The following is a 13,113-nucleotide window of genomic DNA, read 5'->3' on the forward strand; positions in this document are numbered from 1 at the left end:
CCTATGGTAGTCAGAAACGTAATCAAACACATAAACGGCTAACCCGACAATAAAATCCCACCACTGGGGACGCGTTCTGTACACTCATACATCGCGTATAAAGTCGCCTTTTGGGATGTGGCATTTGACGTAATCCGCCTGACCAATTCTCTTCAGACTCTCCTTATACAAACAAATTATCTCCTGATAAGTATCTGTCAAACACACCGCACAGTCTGATAAATATCTGTCAAACACACTGCACAACCATACAATTGAGGAGGAGGTAGTACGAGTTTGTATATATGTATGTATGTATGTATGTATGTATGTATGTATGTGTATGTATGTATGTATGTATGTATGTATGTATGTGTATGTATGTATATGTGTGTGTGTATAATATATATGAGTGTGTGTATGTGTATATATGTGTGTTTCTGTCTGTCTGTCTGTCTGTCTGTCTGTCTGTCTGTCTGTCTGTGTGAGTGCGTGTATCTGTCCCTCTGTCTCTCTGTGTGTTTGTGTCACCTATTGAAATGTCTTAGGCAAACTATGCATGTGCTGACGACAGTCTGATTAAAGTCAGATATAGAAATGGGTCGGTCTTTTACGCTGTCATGATATTGTCTTTAATATTTTTTGGAGATATTCTACCTCACCGCAAATAGTTAAAGGCCGTAATGCGATAGCTTAAAAGACCGACCCATCTCTACATCGTGTTTTAATCAGATTGGCGCTGACGACTGAAGATTATTTTATGCAAAGCATTATTTTCCAAAAGTCGTCAATCAATGAGTTCCGCTTATTTTGAACAACAGAACTAATGAAGTGTGAGAGTTCGTTTCTATTTTTTCTATCTATTTCTTCACCGGGGGTGGACCCTACCACCTCTTTTGGCTGAACAAGGAGACGCAATTTGTTTTTTTCTACCTTCAAAGATTTGATACATTCTGAGACGAGAAAGTGAATTACAATTTAGAACTTACGTTTTATTCTCTTTTAATCATATCAACTTTTTGTTTTGTTAATGCAGAAGTCTGACTTTTTGAAGCACTTTTTGAAACATATCTTTTTTTATCTTTGACCACCTTCACGCAAGACAAGTTCACCATCTGTCTATATTAAAAGTCCCATCTTGCACGTCCGTCCATTTGAATGTCACAAAAACACGACCTTCTTTTCAGTGCATTGCCTTCGACCGAGATCTTTGAGCAAACTTTAGTATATGGCGGTGTGGGCAGGGGCAATCATCAAATGCCTTTACCCATATGGACTTCTAGCACCTGTGCATGCTCGATATACCCTGCCCTATAAATTAGAGATAAATTACAGTTGGATTCTGTTGTATGATATTAAATAACCGTAGAGTTAACGACCTGCAATGAACTACTTTCTATCGAAACATGATTAGCATTTCAACATTTTCCGATTCTCAGTGTCTGCCGGGAGTGATTAAGACCGACTCTCTAATTTTATTATCACCTCGACTCGTTTGCAATTAATTGAGGATTACGGTGGATTCGGAAGCTGGCAATAGTAACTGTAGAGTGAGGAGTGTCGAAATCATTTTCGTCGCAGTGACTCGATTTTTCAAAGAGCTGAGTGGGAGTATGTATAGTAACCCTTAATCCCCGACATGCACTGGATAAGTTCTGTCTTAGCTACAAGGATATTCAGAGGTATCATCTTCGTGTTGTACTTAAACGGCTTAAATATGACGACCTGTCATGCAAACTGCACCTTGAACCTGACCTCCTGTGTTTTCATCCCCGTCAAAATCAACTTCTTGCGACCATTCAGCTTTTCATCGTGTAGCTCGCACTCATACACACAGATGTACAGACGCGACCGCAAACTCACTCTCGCGCTCCCTGCGTGACACGGAAGCAAAGTGAACCCTGTTGTCAATGAGAAATAATGTTTGGTGGTGTTAAAGGAAAGTAGTCATATTGACAAAAATTCACACGTTTGAGACGATTTTGAAATTACAGATTGAGAAATATAATAAGCCTGTGTTGTCGTCATTTCGTCAATTGTTGAATAAGAATGTAAGTCTTTTTGACGATAAATGTTTGTGTTATATCTTCAAGTAACTATTAATATAACCTTGAAATGACATTGAAACAAGCGTCAAAGGTCTGACGTGATTTGCAATGATAATGAAGGGACGAGATAATGATTGTGGAACAATATATAACAGATTGTAGCGATTTCTGAACATTGATTCATTTATAATTGTGTACTGACTAAATTTGTCGACTTTTGAATTGAGAAAAAGTAAAGGTCATTGATCTTTGAGCATTTGACAACACACAAACTCTTTTCATAAAAAATCTAATCTATTTTAAAGGCTTATAATACATGAATTTTGGGAGTATGTATGTATGTATGTATGTATGTATGTATCAGTGTTGCCGCCAGGACGCGCCCTTGCGACAATGTCCCCAAAACGGAACCCGTTGTCCCGCACTCTTGCGTACTGCCGGTCACCTCGGGCGCACTCGTGAGTCGACTGTGATGGTGTAGTCTAAAAGTAATATCTGTTACTGAGGATGATCTTTGTTTTACATAATTATTGTGAGGCTTACACAACGTACTTTCGGAGCTAGCTATATGATTAAAAGTAATTAAAACGCTGCACTTGATATCATAATTTGCTTGACTGTAGTCCGTCTGAGCTCTGATTTGCGGCAGATATGGTATACTGCTTCAATTGCCTGAAATTCAAGCATAGTGACGCAGTCCCGGTATCTTGAATTTTGTTCAATGAAACTAATGTGCTACGAAATAATGCAAATTTGATTGACAACTGCTTGTTGTCCCCAAAATGAACAAAATGTCCCCAAAAATAAATGGTAGTGGGACACAGTGTCCCCTGATCTAAAATTCCTGGCCGCAACACTGACTTATGTATGGTATGCATGTAATTACGTATGTATGTATGTATGTACGTACGTATGTATGTATGTATGTATGTATGTATGTATGTATGTATGTATGTATGTATGTATGTATGTATGTATGTATGTATGTATGTATGTATGTATGTATGTATGTATGTATGTATGTATGTATGTATGTATGTGTGTGTGTGTGTGTGTGTGTGTATGTATGTATGTATGTATGTATGTATGTATGTATATATATATATATATATATATATATATATATATATATATATATATATATATATATATATAAGTATATGAGCAGTATGTGAGCATGCGTGGGTATGATGTGTTTGTGTATGATAGATGGATAGACGAGTGGATGGATAGATGAACGATATTGGTTGCTGTTTTAATTTCTGACCATAGATATCAATATAATACATAAATTGAAATCAACAGCGCAATCCAACGCCTTAACTTTTCAATTTTGTGATTAGACGCGTTACGTTAGATGTTATTGCTGCATTATTGACGTTATTAGTCCTGTAGCAGTGTTCTTGAACAACCAATAAAAACTGAGAACATGTTGAAGATGTCTAACTCTGTCTGAGCAATGCATTGACTAAGCTATCTATTGCGAAGATTGACACCCAAACCTCCCGCTCTGATACCCAAAGGTGTCCTCTCCTAGCTAAGAATCTGAAATAGTTACAGTAACTCTACTTCCTGTAATACCCTCCGTTCAAGGACCGACTTCTGCGCATCAAAACTGAGTATAGAGTACTCGGTTTTGAAAGAAAAAACTCGAGTGATGATATAAAGACATTTCTGACAGCATCCGGAGCTGCGGGTACACACTCAATCTAAAAGTTTTGTATAAAATAAGAACAAAAGGCAAAACGACTGACGATAATTTCCTGGGTAAGCAGTACTCACTAGTTTCGGTTTAACGACCGGGGAAGCAAGACAGATGGAATCTTCCTGAGACAGCTGACACTGTTTTATGTTGTATTCAATAATATGATTCAAATTATTGTTACTGCAAATGTAGCAAGCAGCTGGCAAGATAACTTATCTACATTCTGTTACAGGGCATGCGTTTTTCACTGATGGCAGGAATGAACTAAATTGACGATCAAATATCGAAGAGTGCATCGGTAAATGTTGAGCGCATGGACAGCGGGTGAAAAGTTAGAGAGTGAGTGGGATAGAATGAATGAATGTGTGAGTGAGTGAGCGAGTGAGTAAATGATAAAATGTATGAATGAATGGTTAGATGGATGGATGAATGAATGAATGAATGAATGAGTGAGTAAATGAGTAAATGAATGAATGAATGAATGAATGAATGAATGAATGATGAATGAATGAATGAATGAATGAATGAATGAATGAATGATGAATGAATGAATGAATGAGCGAGTGAGTAAATGATAAAATGTATGAATGAATGGTTAGATGGATGGATGAATGAATGAATGAATGAATGAAGTGGGTGGCTTGAAGATGTGGACAGATGGGTTTCCGGATGGATGACATTATTGTCTATGAATCGATAAACAGGTGCCTTGTCAAAACATAGTGACTAAAGGGGGGGGGGTGTAATAAAAAAGGAGAGAACGAATAGATAGTGTAAGAAATTTCAACAGACCAGATAATTGGATATGTGGTTCAGATTTCGACTAGTTAATACGTAGACTGGCTCCATTTACAATGATAACAATTACAACACCCTTTACTCATCAAATGTGCTCAGGGCAAAACAGTATGGCGGATCATTCATTATTAGAGTGTTTACCATTGTGATACTGCCTCTAAAACTTGCGTGTTACTTCTCCATGTAATGTGTAACGTAAGTTCGAAGTGGAAAATAAATATAATTGACGGAAAGTAGAAGTAAGATTATAGTGCAAGAATTTTATGCAAATATCTGGATAAGACCTGCATGAAAGCTTCTTTTGCTTGTTTTGATATGAAACTGGCTTGAAGTGTAAACTTAAAATCAATGGTTTTCCGTGACAGTTGTCAAAGATAACATTTTGAAACAAGGTTTTTAATGAACATTAGGGACTTATTTGGCTTATTTTTCTTGTGAAAGGAACCAAAGTTAATGTAATTTAAATTAAAGGACTCCAGGAAGATTCATGTTTTTATCGCAAAATCATAACATGGCAAATATTCAGGGATAATTGCACAAGTTACGGAAAAAATGCTCTTGAATGCTAATAAACTTAGGTAACTCTACTTGCGCATGCATTAAGTGCACGATACGTTACTATGTTGGTGCTTATAATATATTTAATTGAATGCAAGAATCATCGTCGGAAGCTGTTACCTCGTTTAAGTGCCGTAAAAGCACTCTAAACTAGTCATGAATCGACATACACTTTTTTAACGCTTTCAACAAGCGGAGGAAGCCGTAAAAGGGTAACTTGTCATGTCGTAAATTCAAGACTATCACATTTTTCTCTCAAAGCAAAGGCTGTATCCGTGTGGAAAGTTTTGATGAGTTCAATCGGAAAACAGAAGATCCGATTTTTTCTCATTTCTGAGCCGATGACATCAAAACACGGTCACAGCTGGGGGTTTACTAATAACGGGTCATTTGGGGTCAAATCTTTGATGAATGGTGACCAAAATACCTAAATTGAATATAATCCAATCCATAGCAAATTGCTCCCCTCTGCTGCGTAAGTGGAGTAAATTGGCGAAAGGATGATGAACTGTTCATCATTCTTTCACCAATTTATACCCCGTAATGACAGCGGACTGTAAGCTTGGTTGAAATTTGACCCAAAGGTTTAAGTGCTGTATGAATTTTTAAAAGGTGTATGGAAAAGTAAGAGTATTAGGAAAAGTAAGCGTATTCTAACAGCCGACATAATGCTACCGAACAAGGCTTTCTCGCTTCCATCAATCCCCACATCCATCCCTCCATCCATCCGCACATCCATCCATACACACATCCATCCATTCATCCTCTCATTCATCCTCTAATCTACATGTACATAACTATTCTTTCCTATAAACTACCTGTCTACCTATCCACTCACTCACTCACTCACTCATTCACTCACTCACTCATATAAATAAAAACTTACCCACTAACCTCCCTCTTCCTCCGTCCCTCACCCACCCACCCACCCACCCACCCACCTACCTACCTACCTACCTACCTACCTACCTACCTACCTACCTACCTACCTACCTACCTACCTACCTACCTACCTACCTACCTACCTACCTACCTACCTACCTACCTACCTACCTACCTACCTACCTACCTACCCATCAAGTTGACCCACTAACTTACTATAATGGAGATTAAGAAGGGAAGGGTAACATCGAACCAACCAGTTGTAGGGGCGACGAAAGTATTCTAATCAGCTTTGCAAAATACAGTGTGCGTGGTGAGTCATTCACGGGAATGTCCTATCAACATTGTCGTGAAATTGATTAAACAGGATTTAGGATTGTGACGTGTTCATTTCAATTAAAAACTGGCAACATGAAATCCATCATTTGCTTGTCCTTGTTTTTTTTTCTCGTTCGTTGATCAATCGTCAAATCACGCATTCCGACGATCGTAATCTATCAATGAAACAGAATTATTTCTTTCTTTTCCTTTTTCATTGTTCACTTTCCAGGCCCGCTTTCAAGTAAGCCTCGTCTCGAACTAATCCGATTTCGAAAACTGAAAGGACGAAACCATGATAATGTTTTCCAGTGCAAGAAGATACTAATTACAAAACCCGTGAGTCAGAGAACGATCTCTAAATACCCGGATGTACTCGATTTGTAGCTAAGACTAGATGTCTTCGTATTGGCTACTATACAAATTTTAAGTTTGGCTTTCAAATGATATGTTTAAGATTCTTGTCTGACGTACTTCGCTTTCTTGAAACTGGGATTTTTCGCAACTATTATAGTACCAATAGCAAACTTGCGTGAATATTGTCATCTTCTGACCTAAGGCAAACCAGAACTTCTCTTCCAACAAAACTCATGGAAATGAGGGTAGTCATATCGCGATCTTTTAATTTAATCCCATTGTACGGGTGTCTGGCTGAAATGGTAGAGCTAGAGCCGGCGGTATCTATTTTCGGTTTTGTGAGACTTTACTTGTATGCTGAAAGATAGAGTGTTCATTTTTACAGTTTTATAGGCAGGTAAAATTGCCAGAAAATTATACTTTTAGGGCTAAGCGATGAAGGTTTATCATTGCACATGCCCCCCTCTTCGCATAAGGGGTAGCTTTCAGTGGTGATAGAATTACATGAACATGAAGGGATATCAGGGTTCCTTTTTTATCGCGAAAGTTGGTGTCACAACAGATTTGAGATATTTTCTTTCCTTTGATAAGCTGGAAAGCGACTCCGGTCTTGAGTGTTTATGACGAACAGGTTTGATCTACATCGGAATTCGTTTTGTTTCAAGTATTCTTGAACGAAATGTCACACTTCTTCTGATTGAGACATCAAACACAGATATAGACGTCAAGTAAACAGCTTATTTTTAAGCAATACATGCAATTTATGTTATCTTCATGCTCCGCTCACAGCCAATCAGAAGGCGAGAAATCCGGCACTTCAATCAAAGTAATGCTGCATAATTAACGGCAAACGGTAGCAATTCCTTTTGATACACCTCGGGGTATTTTCCGTATGTTGACTAACCTAATTAGACGTACACAGCAATAAATGGCACATTTTTATTTGTTCTAAGCATGCCGACAATTTACCCGGTGATATTTACCCCGCAGCATACTAGCAAGAAGGTAAATAGCCAATGCGTACATTCCCACATTATCTCACTCACCTGTGACCCACAAGAAAGTCGGATGTTTACTTAGACCAAAGTAGACGAGAGATCAGATTGAAAAAACCCACACAGACAGAACAATTTGAAAACTCCTCAATTCTCCTCCTGTATTCCCCCTGTAGTACTCCGCTGCTGTAGCAAAGACAAATGCGTCATGAAACGTCTTAATGACCACTCGAAATCATTAACGTAAATTTCGCTGAGGGATATCGAGTCAAGATGTCCTCACTGGGTAGACAGTTTTGCTTTTCCCTCCAGCGTGACTCCAAAATTGAACTCTTTCAAGTGGGTTCTGACTCCAGAGTTCCGCTGATGACAAAATTCTCAAAGCTAGCCGGCCGAAAACCACTCGTATGTAGTACCTGAATGTCACGATCAATGTCTTTAATCCATTTCATGTAATTTTATCAAGCCGTTACCGCGATTGCACGCTGTCGCCTCGTTGTCTCAGACACAATGATACATCGATTGAAAGAATAAAAAACGACGGATAAGTGGCTCATAGGGTGAGTTAACTTGTACTTCAGGTTTTGAAGACAAAACTCTGGAGTCTTGTCGAATGGCAATGTCGCTGTGCCTGACAAATCTTCTACATATTTAGATATGCATGAGTACATAGTCTCCGTCACAGTTCGATTTCTATGATCAAGCTTGCAACTTTGTTTGGTTCAATCAGTATGGGATATGAACTTGACTTCTCTATTGCGATGCATGATCGGACATTCTATGAAATATTTGTCGTCTGCGAAGTACAGCACCGCGTGTCCACAAAATGCTCTAGGATTGAGTAGCTCGAAATGGAAAGAATATATGAACTTTATATAGTTCATAGAGAACGAGCAGAATGTTTTAAATCTACAGAACGTAGAGCAAACACCCTTCACAGGTCTCACGGTGTCGTTGACCATCCATTACCCCCCCCTCCCTCTCTCTCTCTCTCTCTCTCTCTCTCTCTCTCTCTCTCTCTCTCTCTCTCTCTCTCTCTCTCTCTCTCTCCCCCCACTACGCTGTATCCCTTAAATAGCGAAGGAATCATCGTGAGATCGGCAGTATCGTAAACGTGGAAGAGCCATGGAACAAATACTTACCTACCTGGATAAATTTAACTGATGATAAATTGGGCAAAACGATAATATTCTCCACGTGGGGTCCCGGATGAAGAAGAACCAATTGTAGAAGTTCAGGTGGTCAGTTGTAGAAGACTGGTTTCAGAATCAGAGTCAGAAATAACAGGCTTTCCTTTCAGAGCTCGTCCATAGCAGTGTTAAACACACCGCACTGCATGCAACTCGAGGGCTTGATCAAAAACTAAAGTGAGCGTGTTTTAGGTGCTGTATTCATTTTCTAGTCTTTACCCTCTGACAAAGATTGTTCGATCTATAGTATTTGTTTCTACTGCCTTACAGGGGAGACGTGAAAACACTGCAAAGGATTAATCTTATTCGTTGCAGATCAATAGGATCGCCCGATGAACACAAATTTCCGATTTCAATACAGAAATAACTGTACCCCGTCAATACTATGCCCCCGCGTCATAACTAGCTTTTGCTGTCGTCATGGCAACATCTTCCATCATGTGCGCGCGATGAAAGAATGAAGAGTGAAATAGACAGGAGCGCCAGTTGACGGCGTGAAATGTAATTAATCAGTGTGGACGGATAAAGATTTGTTTCCTTTAAATTACGAACTTGGCCAGAATAATGCGAATTGAGTGAAATAGACTTGATAATACCTACATAGCCAATATCAAGATTTAATTCATGTAATGTATACAAAAGTTGAGAACATTGCGATTCATTCCCAGTACCGAATGATGAAAGGTAGAAGGATAAAACCAACGTCTGTACACAATGCAGCATGAATTTCTTCTTTCACTTACGTGAATAAAACTTGTTTCAAATGAGCGGGGTGTATTACTATAAACGAAATTTCTGAGCCCGTGTCAGTGATTGGCTTTCGGGTCGGGATCTCGCACGATTTTGCTTGGATACCCTTGTCATAATCGTAATGCGACTCGGAGACAGTGTAGCTTTTTAAACTCTTTCTCTTCAACTGGTTGACTGGCAGAGTCCACCATTATTTATCTGTTCAAATGACGTCAGAGATTTAAAAAAATATTTCTTGGATTAAGATAATTTCTTCATTTCTCATGTATGGTCACTTGATCTTAATCTGATGACATCGTTGAGTGTAAGTTTCTTCCCGGCGACCACACCATGGAACAGTCCATCACCTTAGAAGACTCTAGAAGAACACATTGCCTAATGTAGGTAGTAATACGTTTGACCTCCAAGCCATAAGAATGCAGTGGCAAAGTCCAAGTGCTTATCACACAGTGCCGGCATGTAATACCTGTGAGACCAAAGACATTGTGGCCATTTTATTCCCTTCTCAGTGTCACGCTTTCCCTTAACCCTTTCACCCCCAGTTCCCTGTATACAGGTCCAACTTTACCATAGAAAACAATGGATTTGGGACAAACCATGGTGGTGAAAGGGTTAAAATATAAAACCTTATTCAAATATAGCATGGAATATACTAAAGGAACGCTCCTGTAGCGTTTATGTAAGTAGGGAATTGATTTAAGTATATGATATAAGGAATTGAAAATTTTCTTGCAAATAGACTTGTGTAATTTCATTACATCAAGCAAAAATTCTTTAAATACAAAAAAGAACACATAATATTGATTCCTCTCTGTCTGTTTTTATCCATGCCCGATGTATTCTTTTCTTTTGTTCTTTCAAACAATTACAATCAAACCAGGGTGACTACTGTAACATGATGAAGCACTCTGCACGTTAGTGTTGATAGCAGGTTACTTTGCGGTCCGCTGAATCTGTGGAGTTCCCCCTAAGGTCTTTGCCTTGACAATGATAAACAGTAACGAATTCACATTTATGCACTTATAAACGGCAAAAGAGCTTAATGAGTAACTCAAGTGGTCGTCGATGTTTTGTAAATGACTGGCTTGTTCCACTGATGGGAAGACGTGTACGTTAAGGACGTTAACGCTTGCGCACTTGACCGCAAACCGTAGTCCTCCAAAGAGAGATGAGGAATTTATAGCTGAGTTGATGATACAATTATAAGTTTAAGTTTCGAAGTAGACGCCAATACAGGAATTAGATGAATAAAAGCGGATTGGAAACGAAATATTTCGTTTGACCTGAAACCTTACTCACCAAACGAAAGTTTTGAAGTGCGAAAACCTGATGACGAAATTAAAACTTCCCCAAAACGCTATGGATTTCTGTTAGCATATTGAAAATTGAACTGCATGCTTACCGGTAAGTTTGAACAACAAATATTCACAATAAAAAGTGAGTAGTTAATTTTAATATTGCTCATACAAACGTTCCAGTTTCCGCTACCTAACGATATACGAAATGTAGCCAAAGCCCTACCCTATAGAGGCAACGAGTTTTGTTTGTCTTGCGTGTTCGGACTCAGAGACATACATTTACGGGATATACATATTATCTGTATTTTTGGACATTCAAAATTTTACATACGTTCTTGCTCTACCACTTGGGGGGGGGAGGGGCTCGGTTTGAAGCTCATGGAGTAACTTCACGGGCTTACTTTTGTAAAATTATTTTCCCCACAGAGTTAACACAGGGATGGCGGCCATTTTGAATTTCTCGTAATTTGTTTTTCTGGTGCTATTTTTTTTTCACAGTGACCCCTCATTTTCATTCTTGATTTTGAAAGGAAGCGGTTTAAAGTTTTCTTTATGGACAGTTTGTGCCAAGATTAAGTCTTTTCTCCAACTTGTTGGGGCGCTCATTTTAAAGCTTTTACGGTAATTCGAAAATCGACAATTCACCCCCTCCCCATGGAGTTAACACGGGGATGTTGGCAATTTTTATTTTCAAATATCGGTAAATGTCAGGTAATTTGTTTCTCTAGTTCCAAACTTTGCACGATGACTTCGATTTTAATTCTTGATTTGATAAGAGAATGATTTAAAGTTTCGTTCAGAAATGTTTGTTCACTTCCGAGGTGCGTACTACCTTAAAACACAAATACTTTTTGGATTCAGTAATCCATTAGGAAAACGCAGATTTGCGACATCGAGAAAGATATAGATAACTGCTAAAAAGAGCGAATTTGTCCTTTGATAAGAAATTATAGTGCAATAGTTTTTAGTCCATCATCAGATCGTGGAAAAGATATCGGAGTCTGCGAAGAATGGCTTAACGCGATCTGTAGCTATTTATTCTCGGATACCTTTCAAGGACAAATCCCTCGTATCACGTTTACCGTACTCGCTTTCAATCACAAATACACTGTCGAGAAATTAATTACACCAAGTCAAGTTTAATAGGAGAAAGTCAACGATAGTGTTTATGGGAAATCGAGAATCGGTTTCAGAATTATCATAAGACATGCGTCAGTCGTGTTGCTCTCAGTTTCGATCGGATAAAATACAAATTACGTGATTTAAACTGAAATTGTTGGATAATGAAAATAGAGCTAAACTCATGAAAATATTAGCTTCTGCGACAGTTTCAAAGGTTTTATAGATCGCTTGCCATCGTGACGGTTGCGAAGAGTGTGCACCCTCCCCCTGGAATCAGTAGAATATGAATAATCGAAATTTTCTGATTGGTTGATTAATCTAGCAATATGTATGCGTCTCGACGATAATATCAGCACATAGTTATCATCACATGAGACAAATATCATGGTAACTATCAGCCTTTATGTAGTCTGGTCATACATTTTTTATGAAGAGTCATTATTTCAAAATCTTCTAGGCAAGGCCGGGATTAACTGCTGACTTCGTCTTTATTCAGTCATGGAGGCAGTATTGGCCCAAGTCAATCTACCCGTTAACAGTTTGTTTTTTTTAACTTCACCAGTCAATTACAGAGCAATAAAAACGTCATTTCCGGCTAATATTTCATAATTTCCGTTTCACACTATCGGTATCGATTCATCGCATCACAATTGACAATTAGCAACGTAAATTGATAATTAGCACAGAACGTCAATTTCAATTACCCGGGCAGTCTTGATCGAATTGTAAGCGTGCGGCTCGTCGGTGATCCAACACACTTTTATTAATGCTGCAGGCCACGTATAGCATTCTGCTTTTACTGAAATAATGCGGTGTTTTTTAAAAATTGACTCAGTCCAACTCTTGTGGTCGCACAGCTTATTTCCATCCGAAGTATACCGTATGTGCGTTTCTGCGAAAGGTGAAAAGATGCGTTGATCATGGTTTCAACGGAGACCGAACGGTAAAGTCAATCACTCGGTATGTGTGTGCTAAAACATAAGGAGAGTCGACACATCCACATCCACATACACATAGGCAGACAGATAGATATATAGATAACGGCGTAAATATCGCATTGTGTATGCATTTAAAAACTGCGCCACACATAGACGTGTAAAATATATCTGAGAA

Source organism: Ptychodera flava, chromosome 17 (genome assembly GCF_041260155.1).
Source record: "Ptychodera flava strain L36383 chromosome 17, AS_Pfla_20210202, whole genome shotgun sequence".
Classification (NCBI taxonomy): Eukaryota; Metazoa; Hemichordata; class Enteropneusta; family Ptychoderidae; genus Ptychodera; species Ptychodera flava.